This window comes from Mytilus edulis, chromosome 3 (assembly GCF_963676685.1).
Source record: "Mytilus edulis chromosome 3, xbMytEdul2.2, whole genome shotgun sequence".
Classification (NCBI taxonomy): Eukaryota; Metazoa; Mollusca; class Bivalvia; order Mytilida; family Mytilidae; genus Mytilus; species Mytilus edulis.
Window position 1 is genome coordinate 37,422,864 of NC_092346.1, and position 18,023 is coordinate 37,440,886.

Consider the following 18,023-nt stretch of genomic DNA (forward strand, 5'->3'; position numbering starts at 1 on the left):
TGTTAAACAGAAGAGCAGATTGTTATAAATGTGACAAAACGGGTTCACTCGCCTGTAATGATGGCTTGTGAGGATGGCCAAACAGAAATAGTGGAAACGTTTTTAAAGCGAGAGGTGAACATTTACAAATGTGATATGAGTGGTGAGACACCATTAATGATGGCTTGCCTGCATGGTCACTCAAAAACAGTAAAGATGCTGTTAGATGAAGTAATGGACTTGAACAACTGCAACAAAAAAGGTCAGTCACCTATTTTGAAGGCATTTTTATCTGGTCATACAGAAATAGTAAATATTTTGTTAAATAAAGTCGTGGACTTAAATAGCTGCAACAAAAAGGACAAACACACTTTTTGAAGGCATGTTTATCTGATCATACAAAATTGTTAAATTGTTGTTAGATAGAGGAGCAGACTATAACATTTGCGACCAGTTTGGTGATTCCCCGTTCATGTTGGCTTGTGAACATGGTCATGCAAAGTTAGTAAAGATGTTGTTAGACAGAGGAGCAGAGTATAACAAATCTGGCAGTAATATAGAGGCGTCTTTGATTAATGCTATTGAATATTATACAGAAGAATGGTACTTATTGTTAATGCGAGAAAAAGACTTTTATAAAGTTTGTAAGAAAGAGCAAGCACAATTAACGAAAGGTTTAGGACATGGCCATATAGAAGTAGTACGAATGTTGTAAGACAGAGGGACCGACTTTAACAAATGAGACAGCTTTGGTACTTCCCCTTTTATGTTGGCATGTGAATATGGTCATACAGAGATAGCAAATATGCTGTTAGACAAGGGAGCAGACTGTAATGAAATTAACTGGTCGAATGAATAACCCTTAACGTTGGCTTGTGAACATGGTCATACAGAATTAGAAAAGATGTGTTGGACAGAGGTGCAGACTTTAATATACGTTACTATGTCACCTTTAAAGAGGGCTGTGCAAGGTTTTACAAAAAAAATGGTACGCCTTGAAAAATCTTGAACAGTATGTGAACGATTCGGAACTATTTATTAAGACTTGTAGATATGATCATCAAGGGATTATTCAATGGTTGTTAAAGAGGCATGACTATGAAAAGCCCAAAAATGAGTTTTTTAGCTATTATCAAAAATTAAAAACTTGGAAATGGATATATTACGATCCTTTCAACAGTGATAGTCATACCCGTACCTTTATAGACCATGCTTATATTCATGGTTCTACAAAAATAAGAAATTTATCAAAAGACAAAGGAGAAGAGTTAGACAAATTTTACCTCCGCTGTGATTCATTTTTAAGAAAGGCTGCATGTGATAGTAGCCATATAAAAATTATGAAGATGTTGCTAATCAAGGGAGCAGACTGGTATAAATTGGAAAATTGTGGTTTCACAGAATACTGGCTAAATTCGTCAATGAAAATAAGGGGAAACGTTATCATTTAGAGACGAGAACTCTTTTATTTGGTATCATTTGATTTGCATCGTCATATAGAAATAGTGAAGCATATGTTAGATAAAGTATCAGACAATAACAAAATTTACCATCAGTGGCTCCTCAATTTAATGGTTTCTATAATTAATGATGTTCAGTCTCTATTTTTCTATGTTGTTTTGGTTTGGTTTTTTTTGGGGTTTTTTAACCGTTGTTTGTCTTTTCGTCATTTTTCTTTTTTCTTTTTGCCATGGTGTAATCAGTTTATTTTCGATTCATCAGTATGAATATCCCTTTAGTACTATTGTGTTTTCTGTTTGTCTTTTTCATTTTTAGCCATGGCGTTGTCAGTTTGTTTTAGATTTATGAGTTTGACTGTCCCTTTGGTATCTTTCGTCCCTCTTTTAGTATATACATGTATCTTTTACCTCTTTGCTATATCTTCTTCAAAGGTAACAAAAGAATCAAGCATAACCATGGTATCGTTATAATGAAGGAAAGAAATATACATATACAATATAATAGCAAGTAAATTATAAAAACTTTTAAAAAAATGAACAACATTAAAATTAAGGATGCAATGATTTAAGGGAGACTTCCTCCCAATGATTGTTTTACATGATTTAAACAGAAATTCGTGTACAAATCTGTGGAGTAGAAAATTGAGAGTTATTGATTTTAGAAAAACAAAATAAGAACAGTTTTCGCTCATTTAATGTGCTTTATGAACAAATATTAACCTGTTGTGAAAGAATTCAATCAATTATATATCAGACATTAAAATGCATTATTTCTTTTTCCGGTTTTCAGTTATACTAGTAGTTCAACGAGCCAAAGATTTAAACAAAATTTTAACACAATCTGTGACAAAGCGAATTTATCGTAATTTAACCTAAAGTTATAAATGTGCAATAAAATGGATGTGTTGTTGTTTTAAAATTATGTATTATGTCCTTGTACAATTGTGTTGGGTCTCCTTAAGCTGCATAAGCTCTCGGTCACGCTTCGAGCTAATACAGCTCAATTCGAGCAATTCGACTGTTCTTGTGCATAATTCGTAAAGGATAAATATGAAAAAAAACTAATTTAATAACACGATTAGTTTACAATAGTTTTGTATATTTCAATATTGTAATAAAATATATAAAAGATACGGGTTATGTTCTTCTCATATATTTTATAATGGTATAATACTTAACCACTAACGGGAGGGGTTGTACTTGATATGAAGACATTATCTTTCAATCAGTATAATTAGGGTAAGGAGCTGCCATGTCATTAACTGTCATTAGTCCTTTGTTAATTTATGTATCTGTGTTATTTTGTTCAGTTTCTATTGTTACCTATTAAGACAACGGACTCTGACTTATTTGAACTGAGTTTTACTGTGCGTTTTGTTGTGTGTTTCTTTTTTCTACATTGGCTAGAGGTATAAGTGAGGTTTGAGATCACAAAAAACATGTTTACTTCGCCGCATTTTTGCGCCTGTCCCAAGTCTGGAGCCTCTGGCCGTTGTTAGTCTTATATGATTTTTATTTATTTTTTCTGTATGTTTCGGAGTTTAGTTTGACGTCCATTACCGTTAAAGTTGTATACATTTTTGTTTTTGGGGCTAGCTGAAGCACGCCTTCGGGTGTGGGTATTTCTCGCTACTTATTGGTGACCTTCTGCTGTTTTCTGCTCTTTTGTCGGGTTGTTGTCTCTTTGACACATCCACCATTACCATTCTTATTTTTGTTGATAATTGATATGCTGATATGTTTTCAAAAGGATAGGTAGAAAGAGATATGTTATTGCTTTGACGAGATATGCCATTGATTTATAGAAATTGTCAGTATTGTACTGAGATGCGTTTCTATTTTGAATAGGCGTGCTCCTGTTGGTTATTTCAATGGGTGGCCGTTGACTTTTTATTTATACAAATGTATATACAGTTTAAAAGTTAAAGCTGCGATGGCCACAAAATGGACTTTCTGTATTTGATTGTCCCAAGTCAGAAGCCTGTTGCTCAGTAGTAGTCGTTTATCAATCGTTAGTTGTTTTTTATTACATGAATCGTGTTAGTTTTCTCGTTTTAATTTCGCGAACTCATCAGCTTATATATTGGCGATCTTGGATGTGTTTATGGGCCATTCGATATCTCTCAGTCGGAGGTCGGAATAAAATTATCGGAACGTCTCGAAAATTTTCGATCATTTATATAGGTTGAAGTCTACTTCTTTGATACGGTCTCTCTATGGTTAGGCTACATTGTATATTTCTTTTGTCCCATCTAACAAACACAATAGCTAATGTTTGGTTTATTCAATGGGACCTTTAAATTTCTTCAAAGAGAAATCTATCACTCACTGATTAATTTACCCCAACAAAAATTGAACGGACAATGATGAAAATATATTTACAAATAAGGAATCACAAAACTGCATGAGATGTTGTATTTGAACCTGTTATATAGAGACTTATTTTGGTCTCATAAAACATCACAAGTTTTAAGGATATTCTGGAGGGAAACTTGGTTTTGAAGTTTATCTTATTTTCTGACATTTTATGAATGCATTAATATATTATCAAAAGAACCAATTTATATAAAAAGACATGTACATGTAGATACAAAAAATTACCAGGATTAACATGGTGTCCGCCAATTAAGTCTATAAAGAATCATCGGTGACACTCGGATGAAAATAGCTGAAAAAAATGGCAAACAAAGTACGAAGTTAAGTAAATGTGGTGTGTTATTCTCAAAATATATATACGAAACAGTCTTAAAAGTTGCAGGCCACAGTGTTTTTTCTTTGAATTGAAAATTTATCTTTACAATATCTACCATGAGCACAGACATATTCAATAATAAGTTAAGAAAGAAACTCAATATAAACATATTATAGATAAAATAAATTATGAATCCAGATTATAAAGCATGGATAAATTTATATTGTAATTGGTTTGTGCGATTTGAACTATACATCCGGTTTGTAAAAACAGTGATTTGCAATAGGTTTATAAAAAAAAATTATGTACAATCCCAAGTAACAAATGAAAAAAATCAATCTTTAAATGTTGTATTCAAATAGTATTTCTATTCAAAACTATCCAACATTACTTACAACTGACTTTACATTATTGCATATTTTTAATAAAGGTAGTTTAACTTCATCATTATCTCCTTCTATTCACATTCAATTATTTCAATTCAAATGGAAACAAAATTCAGCAACAATCGTTTTGTGATCAGTCAGCGGTTTTAGATTCACATATTACTTTTCTTTTTTTAAAGAAAGCAAGTGTTTTTTTACATTCGTCTTTTCGATACCTTTTATAGCTCTCTTTGTGGTATAGAGTTTGCTGATTATTAAAATTAATATGTGTACATATAGCTGTTAATCTCTACGCCATATGTCTCTGGTGGAGAGTTGTGACATATTTGTAATTATACCACAACTTCTCATTTAAAACATTCACATGATTGTTTTGTCAATAAATCACAACTTTGTCTTCGCAACATTAGAATGACATTTTAAGTAATTTTCAAAGCTTTTAATATTTTGTCAAACTAATATTGAACAATTAAATGATTAGATCAAAACCCAATGAGATAAATTTTTATAATAAATTATGAAAATTCATTTTGAAATATCATATCCAGCGTCAAATGATAGCTTATTGCACACTGACTCCCCAAATATATGGTTTCTATACATTTTTTTCTAAATAAGGGAGATACTTCTGGTTTGATATATGTCACTTCCGGTTTTATTTAATAGTTTACATGATACTGATTCCAAAATATACTTTTACATTAAATAAATACAAAAATAAATACTTCCGGTTTACACTAGGTCACTTCCGGTTGGCATTTCAATGGTCAAGTGTCTTGCAACGTAATGCAAAAAATGCCATGGCTTTATCATGTATACTTATGAGGTAAAAGCAAAGGTCAAATTCTAGAACGTCAATTTTACCAATGACATTGAGTTTAATTTTAAGGTCATAATCCAAGGGCTTCATATCAAAAGACCATAAGTCTAAATTATATACGGTTAATGAGTTGTATCACTATATGCCTATTTTTTTATATAAGAGGGAGGAAACTCGAATTTGATGTTAGCCGACCCTTTCAACCAAAATTCATGTGTCACGACATGTCGCAACTTACAAATAAGTAAAAATATGTTTTCGATATCTTATACGGTTTTTGAAAAGAATTGAAAATAAGCCAAATCAATATTTATAATAGGACTTTGACCTCTGACCCTGACCTAGTTTTTTTCTTAATTTTAGATCAAGAACCTAAAATCAAAAAACCTAGGCCTCTATCACTTATGGTTTACAATATAAAATTGAGAATGGAAATGGGGAATGTGTCAAAGAGACAACAACCCGACCAAATAAAAAAACAACAGCAGAAGGTCACCAACAGGTCTTCAATGAATCGAGAAATTCCCGCACCCGGAGGCGTCCTTCAGCTGGCCCCTAAACAAATATATATTAGTTCAGTGATAATGAACGCCATACTAATTTCCAAATTGTACACAAGAAACTAAAATTTAAATAATACAAGACTAACAAAGGCCAGAGGCTCCTGACTTCGGACAGGCGCAAAAATGCGGCGAGGTTAAACATGTTTGTGAGATCTCAACCCTCCCCCTATACCTCTAACCAATGTAGAAAAGTAAAAGCATAACAAAAGATTGTTATATAACATGCATAAGGGGAAATAACTCTCATATGAAGTTTTCATGTCGCTTCGGTCAAAATAGGACAAATCATGCAAAGGATATAACGAGCAATTTTATAAAATAATTTGATAAATTTGTCGCTTTCTTTTACGATTACGAAGGAGGTGTTGTCACAAGGAAAACAGTGTTCGAGAAGATAACTCTTTCAAAGAAAATTGTTCGTCTTAGCAGAGTGAAGTTTAAAAGCGCATGCACTATACGATACAATATGAACAATATCTAAGCGACATATTGTGAAACAAACATTTATCGCAAGAACAACTAGAGGTTCTCAAGAGCCTGTGTCGCTCGACTGTATTAACAGAAATAAGGTTTAAACAGAAATTTATAGTATTATATATTAGATATTATCAGATACTTTAATGATATCTAAGATAATAGCGTAAAGTTTCCTTAAATTAACCAATTCAGGAACAGAAACAAAACAACGTGTTGTCGAATTTGTCTGGAAATTTGTGGGCAGATAGATCATAATCTAATTACCATGTTTACCCCATGTAAGATTTGCTTTAAATGCTTTGGTTTCAGAGATACATGCCAAGAACTATATGTTACGCCTTTGTTCAATTTAGCCATTGTGGCCGTCTTGCTTGGTTGGCAGGGTCATCGGACACATTTTTATAACTGGATACCCCAATGATAATTTTGGCCAAGTTTGGTTGAATTTGCCCCAGTAGTTTCAGGAGAAGATGTCTATCAAAGATTACAAAATTGTATAAATAGTTATCAAAGGTACCAGGATTATAATTTAGTACGCAAGACGCGCATTTCGTCTACATAAGACTCATCCGTGACGCTCATATCAAAATAATTATAAAGCCAAACAAGTACAAAGTTGAAGAGCATTGAGGATCCAAAATTCCAAAAAGTTGTGCCAAATACGGCTAAGGTAATCTATGCCTGGAATAAGAAAATCCTTAGTTTTTCAAATTTCAAAGTTTTGTAAACAGGAAATTTATACAAATGACCACATTATTGATATTCATGTCAACACCGAAGTGTTGACTACTGGGCTGGTGATACCCTCGGGGACGAAACGTCCACCAGCAGCGGCATCGACCCAGTGGTGAAAATATTTATCAAAGGTACCAGGATTATATAAAAATTGTTAAAAAATTACTATAAAGGGCAATAACTCCTTACAAGGTCGACTGAAAATTTGGTCATATTGACTTATTTGTAGATCTTACTTTGCTTAATTTCCAATTCTGGGCCAGCAACCCAACAACAGGTTGTCCGATTAATCTGAAAATTTCAGGGCAGATATATCTTGACCTGATTAACATTTTTACCATTGTCAGATTTGCTCTAAATGTTTTGGTTTCAGAGATATAAGCCAAAATCTATATTTAACCCCTATATTCTATATTAAGCCATGGCGGCCATTTTGGATAGCTGGCCAGGTCACCGGACACAGTTTTCAAACTAGATACCCCAAAGATGATTGTGGCCAAGTTTGGTTAAATTTGCCCAGTAGTTTCAGAGGAGAAAATTTTTGAAAAATGTACAGACGACGGACGACGACGGGCGAAGAACGCCAAGTGATGAGAAAAGCTCACTTGACCTTTTGGGTCAGGTGTGCTAAAAATCGATGGAAGAGAAACAAAATCAGAACAAATACAATAGGTCTTTCCACAGAAAAGTGGTAAGACCTAATTTTAGAAAAATTTTAACTAGCAAAATATTCTAAAAATAGGTGATTATATCTTTGACAATTAAGTGAAAAAACTTTTGCACGAAGAAAAACAAATATAGAAGTTTACGGACGATAGATGGTAGCAATAAACAGTAAGGAAAAAAAAATTAAAATTGGCCCTTATAGATTTTACCATCCCCTTTTTATTGCTTTCTTTCAATATCAAGCTTACTGTTTGTGTCATATATGTGCATATGTATGTAATCAGAAACTTCCATAAATTTTATATCCAGTATATAAAATGGTAGAATATAATTTCTTTTGGGTGTATCCATGGCAACAATCTGCATTTATTTTTTTTAGAAAATATTGAAAAAAGGGGGAAAAGATGTCACATATTTCCCGGAAATTTGGCTAAAAGTTTAATTTCATTTGCTTGAAGTGATACCTTTTCTGAAACTGTGTACATATATCATTCAGCAAATCCAATGAAAATTATATGTCTATCGTCTCATTTTTTTGTTAAATTGCGTCAAAAACTTTGTGTAGAAAAAAAATGTTTGTAAACATTACATTAACCTCGTGACCGATAGCCGGTCTAGCTATGAAAATACAGACTGTCAAACAGAAATAGCCGATAAAACATGTACAACATAATATTGATGCTCTTATAACCATCTTTGAAGGCTAAAGTGGGACGAAAGATACCAAAGAGACAGTCAAACTCATAATCTAAAACAAACTGACAACGCCATGGCTAAAAAAGAAAAAAACAAACAGCAAAATAATAGTACACATGACACAACATAAAAAACTAGAGAATAAACAACACGAACCCCACCAAAAACTTGGGGTGATCTCAGGTGCTCCGGAAGGGTAAGCAGATCCTGCTCCACATGTGGCACCCGTCGTGTTGCTTATTGATATCAAATCCGGTAAATAGTCTAATTCGGTAGGTCACATTCCTGAAAGGGAAGGGTATTGTAGTTACGACGTAAGGAACATATCCGAAATCATTTGTGAAACGGTTATTCCATAACGGTCAACCAACTAGTGATGGCGTCAGTAAAATTTAGCACTCAGCTGTCTTAAAATGAATTTTATTACACAATAACTTTCCTATTTTAAAAATCCGCCCGGGCCAAAATGCGAAACTAAACTCCTAACTGTGTATTGCTACCTAAATAGTATTTTTTTTCCAAATTCTACCTTTTAACTTATTTTCTGTGTTCTGCTAGCGAAATCGAGTAAAATGGCCTTTTATTTTTGAAAATTGGTTGAGTAATGAATATTTTATGAAGGCTAGCAGTTGACACTGAAATACGACAAAAACTGATTTAAAAAAAGGTGCCAAGTCAAAGTGTAAATTCTGGTCTCTACCTCAATTTTTGGCAAAATCTTAAAAACTATACCTCTTTTGTCATTTTTTATGCAGAAAATATTAATAAGATCTCTGATGATGCAAAATTGTACAAAAATTAGAAATTTCAAGCATGAAAATGTTAATCTTTATGCCTATTGCATAGCAAAGACGAGATTAAAAGGCTTGGTGATAGGTAATCAATTTCTTACATCTGATTTAACTTTACATTTAATATATGCCAAAATGTAACATGGAATCTTGATAAACAATAATTTGAGATATTCGCAAAAAAAACCAATGCGTTCAATACTGAGGCTACTTCATGCAGCCCAGTTCATCAGAAGCAAGGGTTAAACCGATAGAGTACAAATATAAGCCTTGTGTCAAAATGTCTAATACTGGTTGCTAAGGACTGTAAACAATAAAATTGACATGTATTGTCATTCTGAAACACTTAATTTCCTCAGAAGTTGATTTAGAATCTAAATATCAATAGATTTGTGGCATGAAAAATCTTAAATTATACAATTCTGAGCTTGGTAAGTATGCCATAAGGTAGCAATAAACAGTTAGGAAAAATATTAAAATTTGCTATAATAGATTTTACCATCCCCTTTTTAGCGCTTTCTTGCAATATCAAGCTTACTGTTTGTGTCATATATATGTAATCAGAATCTTGCATAGATTTTATATCCAGTATATAAAATGGTAAAATATAATTTCTTTCATGTGTATCCATGGCAACAATCTGCATTTATTTGTTATAAAATATTGCAAAAAAGGGGGGAAAGATGTCACATATTTCCCGAAAATTTGGCTTAAAGTAGAATTTCAATCGCTTGAAGTGATACCTTTTCTGAAACTGTGTAACCAATTATAAATGTTTCATCCCAGAAGATATTTCCTTTTTAAGTATTATAAAGTTTTCATTATTTGAAAATACTTATTGGCCTTCGGCTGTTTTCTGCCCTTTGGTCGGGATGTTGTCTCTTTGTCACATTTCTATTCTCAAATTTATTTTACAATCAAATAATTTTCACTCTGCAATGTTTCAAAATGGCTAACGTTTGTCAGGACATAATTAAGTCCTCTCTTAAATAAGAAAACGCTCTGTAATTCAGTTGTTGTCGTTTGTTGATGTGTTACATATTTGTTTTTCGTTCATTTTTTACATAATTAAGGCCGTTAGTTTTCTCGTTTGACTTGTTTACATTGTCTTATTGGGGCCTTTTTATAGCTGACTATGCGGTATGGGATTTGCTCATTGTTGAAGGCCGTACGATGACCTATAGTTGTTAATGTTTGTGTCATTTTGGTCTTTTGTTGATAGTTGTCTCATTGGCAATCATACCACATCTTCTTTTTTATACTAATTAAACAATTTATATTATTTAATATAGATTAAGTTACAGAAATTAGATGCTTGGTTTGTCATTTCTTTTTCTTTTTGCTTGTCATATTTTTTTTTAAAAGACTACTTTTGTGATAAGCGCTACTGTCAATAAGTCCAATTTGTGAACTATGTTCTTTAAACCCAACAGAAACACAATGAGAAAATAAATAAACTTTTTCGTATCATTGTACTTTGTCTCAGTCGAGAAAATATCAATAATTGATACGGTGTTTTACCAAATTGCCAGCAAAGTAAGTTTAGGCATATTTATTTATAGGGGATTTGATCGCTTCATTTTAAGACCTTCGCCTCGAACTTGACATACGTGGTCATCTCAGTACCAGAATTTATGACAAACGAGACGATTTTAATTTTATTTATCAATTTCACCTACCTTAGTGACAATATACCAACTTCACCTGCATCTATGATATATATTTTCGGAACTCATTCGATATTCAAGAGCTTGCAGCTGCTATTCTGACTTTGTAAATCGTCACCATTGTCGGAGTAGAACGGTATCGGAACGTACCTCCCGGGACCTTGCTGATAATTGTTCCATATCATGTTCACAAATAATACACGATGGTATTGAAGTTTATATCCTGGATACTAACGCTGTTTATCCTCTTAATAAAGTGTTATAGAGTTCTTTTATTTGTCTTCATGAATATTATTTTTACTGTTTAAACTGGTTTTTATTTTCATTTGACTTGGCTGTGTACTTACACATCTAGTCTCTGTGTAATTGTGCTATGTTTTCTTGTCTTTCATTTTTGCTAATTGTGCTTTGTCTAAGTATCTGTTTGTGGGTTGTTGGGGTTTTTTTTAGGGGGGTGTTTTGGTTTCATATGACGTGGCTTTTTACATATACGCCCCGTCATTGTGTTAACTTGCAATGTTTCATTGTTGTATTATTGTCTTTCATTTATGTTCTTTGTCTTTCTCTACCAACTCAGGAATATGCCAGTTGTTGTCCATTCGTTTGATGTGTTTGAGCTTTTGTTTTCGCCATTTTTTTACGTACAGTTCGTTTTAAATTTTCTTCGGAGTTCGGTATTTTTGTTATTAATATGCTTTCGTAGGACAAACTAACCCATTGAGTATGCACATCTTAGTTGAGTTACACTGTCAAAATTGCATAACAGACTTGGCCAGTTTGGTCAGCATTCTAAATCCATAAGGATTTTTCGAATTTGAACACAACGTTTTACCTTAATTTGAGGTTCATATGGCAAAGTAATTATAAAGTAACAAAGTCTTAAAAGAGTCTGTAAAAAACTAACCGTAAACAGCTGTCCATTTCTGAGAAAATAGAGAGTGTAAAAAGTACGTTGATGATTATTATTACAGAACTCTAGACTTTATGTTTTACTTATGTTAAACATAAAATGTGTACATAGTTATCAAAGGTACCAGCCCTATAACGTTTTGTCTACATAAGAACCATCAGTGACGATAAGATCAAAGAACCATTGAAGACTCAAAAATAATCTGTCTGGGATAAGAAAATCCTTAGTATTTCAGATAACTTACACCTTAGTAAATTATTCCTCTTATTCACTATATGATTAATTTTTTTTATAAATGAGTATGTGTGGTGAGCTGTTTTTGAGATATCAATAGGACAAAGGGAAAAAATACCTTTCGGGCAATGATTTTAGAAACTGAAAAATATGGAATAGTTTGGGGCTTACATTTTGTTCTAGGAATTTGCGACTTTCATGCTGAGTTCACACGTAATTCGAATTCAATTCGCATTAACTAATTCGAATTAGTATAATTCGCATTCGACACGTTTTACGTCCTAACGTCAGTTCTAATTCAAATTACAATTCGCTTTACTGTCCAAACGACATTAACTTTTATTCGTATTCACAAAAGCGTATTTCTAATGCGAATTAGATAATTCGAATTAACCAATTCGAATCAATTCGAATTAAAAAAAAAGAAGAGTGTGTTAACGCGATTTGCGAATTCGATTTGCATTCGATTCGAATTCAATTCAAATTAAATGTCCGTGTGAACGCGGCATAACTACCATATAATTATATACTTAATAATTGTAACAAATATGATGTCGATTTAAAGGATGTGTGTCCCACAAGTTTGAATGACATGAAAGTAAAATCACAAAAATACTGAATATTGAGGAAAATCAATTCGGAAAGTCCATAATCACATGGCAAATTCAAATAACAAAACGCATCAAAATCGAATGGACAAGAACTGTCATATTCCTGACTTGGTACATGCATTTTCAAATGTAGAAAATGGTGGATTATAAATGGTTCTATAGCGCTAACCCTCTCACTTAAATGACAGTCTCGTCAATTCCGTTATATTTACATTGATGGGTTAAATAAACAGACGTTTTTTGATTGAGTTAAGTCTGCCAATTGATATTCTATCGTATGTTTTTCTATGTTGTGATGTTATGCTATTGTTTCAGAAAAAGGGAGAAGGTTTGGATCCATTAAAACGGTTAATCCCGCTGCAAATGTTTGCACCTGTCCTACTTTAAACATATTTTATTTCAAAAAATCATGTACATGGCATACACATATAAATACAGTGATAACATGTTACAAAAGGATTCGGAAACAAGGTTTCCTTTATATTAATCCGTCTCCCTGTAAAAAAAGATAAAGGGAAATAACTGCAAATAACTGCAAATAAAAAAGTTGATTTTTTTCATCAGATCTTTCCTATATATATATATATGTACCGGCGGCGGAGTGTGTTTACAGGACTTTGTCAAGACTGTCTCACCCAATTACGATCTTTATCATGCACGAACGACGCAATTAGCCAAAACGCTTACAAGGTTGTCGCACCGCCATTTTTTGACGTAAAAATGAACTCAACTCAAATTTACATCAATTGTTTGGTTATCGGAGCTCTTATAATGGTAGAATTTTATTATTTTTTAAAATGTTATTTTTCTAAATTTTTCAAAATTCTAAAGTATATCAATTTTCGATAAGTAGTAAAAACGCACCGTCGATTTTGCGGAGTCTTACAAGAATGTCGCACTTGCTTAAAACCAACGTTTCAGTCGAAGTTTTGGTTAGAACGTTACGAATATTTCGTGATGTTATGTTACGCTTACATGTACGAACATCGCGCGTAACGTCTTCGAATCTTCCAAAAATTGTTGCACTTGTTTAAACACGAGTACATTTTCCTCTTGATTGAGGTTATTGCAGCCAAAAAGGAGTGTTTCTATATTGTATGGGAAGGGAATTTTTTCTATCGTACGTTTTCGGACAAGGGAGTAATTATTACACTCGAGGAGAAAATGCTTACTGCTCTCGATTCTACCACAGGTACAGTTTTTACTTTCTACAAGATTTCTCTTAAATAAATGTTTGTTCAGATTGCTACAATCCATCCGAAGTCTGGCATGAAGTATTTGTCCTTTCCTGTCTCCATAAAAAATAATAATTTGGCATTTTTCTTACATTTTGATTAAGGTAACTTTTAAGTGTAAACTTAGATGGACTTAGTCTGATATCGTCCGGAATAGCATTCCAGGATCGAAAAACTGAGGGGAGCAAAGATTTCTGGTAAAATGCAGTTCTACACTTTATATGTTGCGTGTCATTCGTTCGTCGTGTGTCATAATTATGAATATTGAACAATTGTTGAGGGATAATGTCGCTTAAATAATCAGGGGTCTTATTGTGAAACATTTCATGAAATTTTATAATTTTGTGTTTTTTACGTCTTTCTGATAGTAACTCCCATCCTGTTTCGTCGTATAATTTATTTATGGACGATAACTTAGTACCACCAGTAACTATCCTAGCCGCTTCAAGTTGCATATTTTCTAGTTTGTCACTTAAATGGTCTGGAATGGTGTCCCAAATGATATCTGTATATTCAAATAAAGGTCGGATAAAACTTAAATATATAGTTTGTAAATACTTTCTTTTCAATTTGAATTTCAAGGCACGAAATAAATTTAATCTAGGTGTTATCATTTTAATTATTTTATTGACATGAGAATGCCATGAACCATCCTCATGAAAAATTAAACCAAGGTGTTTATGGCTTTCTTCTTCTGAAATCATATCATCATTCATATAAAGAGGTGGATGATGGGGTTTAACTGATTTCTTGGAAACTGTCATAGCTTCAGTCTTTTTTCCATTAAAATTTACCAGCCATTGGACTGACCAATTGTTGATAGTCTCTATATCAGAATTAAGTTTGCTCGCTGCTGCATATTCATCTTCAACTACTATGAAAAGGGAAGTATCGTAAGCATATAGTTTTATGTTACAGTCTATGTCGTTTACAATGTCATTTATATATACTAAAAAAAGTAAGGGGCCTAATATTGATCCTTGAGGGACGCCAGCATTTACACCAAAAGTATCAGAGGATTGACCTGAAATAACAACTATTTGTTTTCGATTTGATAAATAGCTCATAAACCACTTTAATAGGTTTCCTCTTATTCCAATATTTTTAAGTTTATAAATAAGACCTTCATGCCAGACTCGATCGAAAGCAAGACTTATATCAAAAAAGACAACACGAATCTCTTTTCCTGCGTCAAGAGCTTTGCCAAATAAATCAGTTATGTGTAAAAGTTGGTTAATTGTAGAATCTCCAGGCATGAAACCTGACTGGGCACTTGTTATTATTTTATGTTTTGTTAAAAAGTTAACGAAATGCTTAAAAACACAACGTTCCATACTCTTACCAATGATCGACAAAAGTGATATCGGTCTATAGTTTGACACCAGTTCTCTATCACCACTTTTGAAAACTGGTATAACGCTTGCTAATTTCCAGGTTTCTGGATACACAGCTTCACGTATAGATTTATTGAAAAGCTGAGCCAGGGCCCTACTTAACTCTCGAGCAGCATACTTCAGAAGCCTACCGCTAATTTCATCAGAGCCCGTCGCTTTAGTGACATCTAACAAAGACAAGTGATCAAACACTTCCTCTTCGGTTATTATAATATTGTTTAAAATTGGTATATCATCGGACATGGGGGTATTAGGAAAAGACGCTTTAGAATCATCCACGGTAGCTTGCTTACAAAAAAAGAGATTAAATGCGTTTGATTTTTCATTATCGTCTTCTATATATTCATTATTTACTAACAAAGGGGGGTAATTTGACGCTTTCGAAGGCTGTCCAGATAAATTTCTTAAAAGCTTCCACCAATTCTTAACATTGGTTTCTGGATTCTCTAATATATTTATTTGTTTGTTGAAAAAGTCAAGTTTAGCTGTTTTTATGAAATTTAGGCATTGATTCCTAACATACCGAAACTGTCGCCAAGAATCAGCAGTATTTTTCTTTTTTGCCATTTTATGAAGTCTTTTTCGGCGCCGAATTAGTTTTTTTATATGACCAGTTAGCCATGGCAGGTCTTGGGATCTAAACTTGACAATTTTACAAGGTATATGTTTTGCAGCTATTTTTAATATAGTTTCTGTTATTTTTGTCGCGGCAACATTTACGTCATTATTATTAATAGTATCATCCCAATTAACTTCACTTAGATCAAATTTATATTTAGTTAGGTCTGCGTGGTCATAGTCCCAAATCTTCCTGCACCTGTCCTAAGTCAGGAATCTGATGTACAGTAGTTGTCGTTTGTTTATGTAATATATACGTGTTTCTCGTTTCTCGTTTTGGTTATATAGATTAGACCGTTGGTTTTCCCGTTTGAATGGTTTTACACTAGTAATTTTGGGGCCCTTTATAGCTTGTTGTTCGGTGTGAGCCAAGGCTCCGTGTTGAAGGCCGTACTTTAACCTATAATGGTTTACTTTTTAAATTGTTATTTGGATGGAGAGTTGTCTCATTGGCACTCACACCACATCTTCCTATATCTAGACACAATAAATGAAATAGTCAAAATATGGGTACATCAGTCATCATCGTATAACAATTTTAAAAGGAACAATTTAACAGAACACAAAAACATCTTCTATCTACGAACACATTCATTGATTTGGGTGACTGACGTCAGAAAATTTTATACGTCACATAAAATGTTTTCACTAGATTCCTTTCTGGTTTCATTTTGAACCCAAACACAATTATATGTTTATTTAATATTTATTTTCAATAAACCTACTATTTTGAGGAGGGGAGGAGGGTGTCTGATCCCGACTGAAATGCAAGGCTAAAAAGCTAAAAATTTAAAGGCCCAGAATTGAAAGAAATTTCAATACTGACATCATGAAATTTAAATTAGAAATTTCCGTATCCAAAAAGTGTCAATCCCGAATATAAATCTGTTGTTTAAAGCTTAGTCTTTAAGGTATTACAACACTCTTTGTGAAATTGTTTAAGAAAGTTTCATTTTTAAAAACATTTAAATTTCAAATGGTTTCCCCGACATTTTTGTCTCTTGTTCTAGTATTGGTCTATATTCCAATATTGTGGTTTCAGTGAAGATGGGTGATTGTGTTTCATTTCATGTATAGTGATGTTGAACACTGTATGATTGAAAAGAAACCTCGTTTTATATAAGTTACCATCACCTCCTAACTATTTTGATCGACCGTTACCACCATCCCAACTTGGAGTTACCATCATCATCGTATTTCAATTGTGTTTATTTTTTTCAGTAACGGACAGCTTTTTAAAAGATTAATATTTTACAGACTCATCGCAAATATTAATAAGAAACCAACGGCTGAGTAATTTTCGTCACATTTATGTAAACAAAAAAGAAATTAAGAGAGAAAGATCTTACAGAATCCCCTCCGCCATATTGTGATCGTGGTAGATTCAGTTACCATCATTCGCTTGTCAACAGTGCTATTGTAGATTTTGTGCAAGCTCGAATTCCTGACAACATACACACGTTCACTTAGTTATGCAACACTATTCAAAGTTTATTTTTGGTTAAGAATTCATTTTTTTTTCAGGCACAGTAAAGCACAAAATATTTTCCAACAACTAGATTGAGCTAGCTGTAATTTGCCTCGTGTATCTGTTTAATTAGTATGATTGTTTTGATAAGCATGCACTTTTGCCGTGATAACTACCTACACCCATAATTGTACAGATAAATTAACGGTAGATCAAAAGATGTTGGCATTCGAGGAATAACCCGTTAACAGGCGGCATTACTGTTTTAATGATGAAAAATCAGGAAAATCTCCGCATTTATAACCTTTTCTTTTAACCTTGATAGAACTAACTGATTTTCAGTATGTATCAGTACTTTGGCGACGCACTTGTTAGAACAGTTAAACATCTCTATATTTTCTTTTACCGATTGTCAAGAAAAGAAAACTTTTGCTACAATGCAAATATATTCAAATTTAAGAAAAATCTGTCTTTCATCATTCAACAAGACGAAAATATATATATTCGATATACTTAAAAGGTGAATTTCAAGTTGTCAAAAGAAGAAAATGAATTTCATGTCATGATCTCTATGTCAATTTTATGGTGTCTTTTGAACGTAAAAGTTTAATGATTATTTAT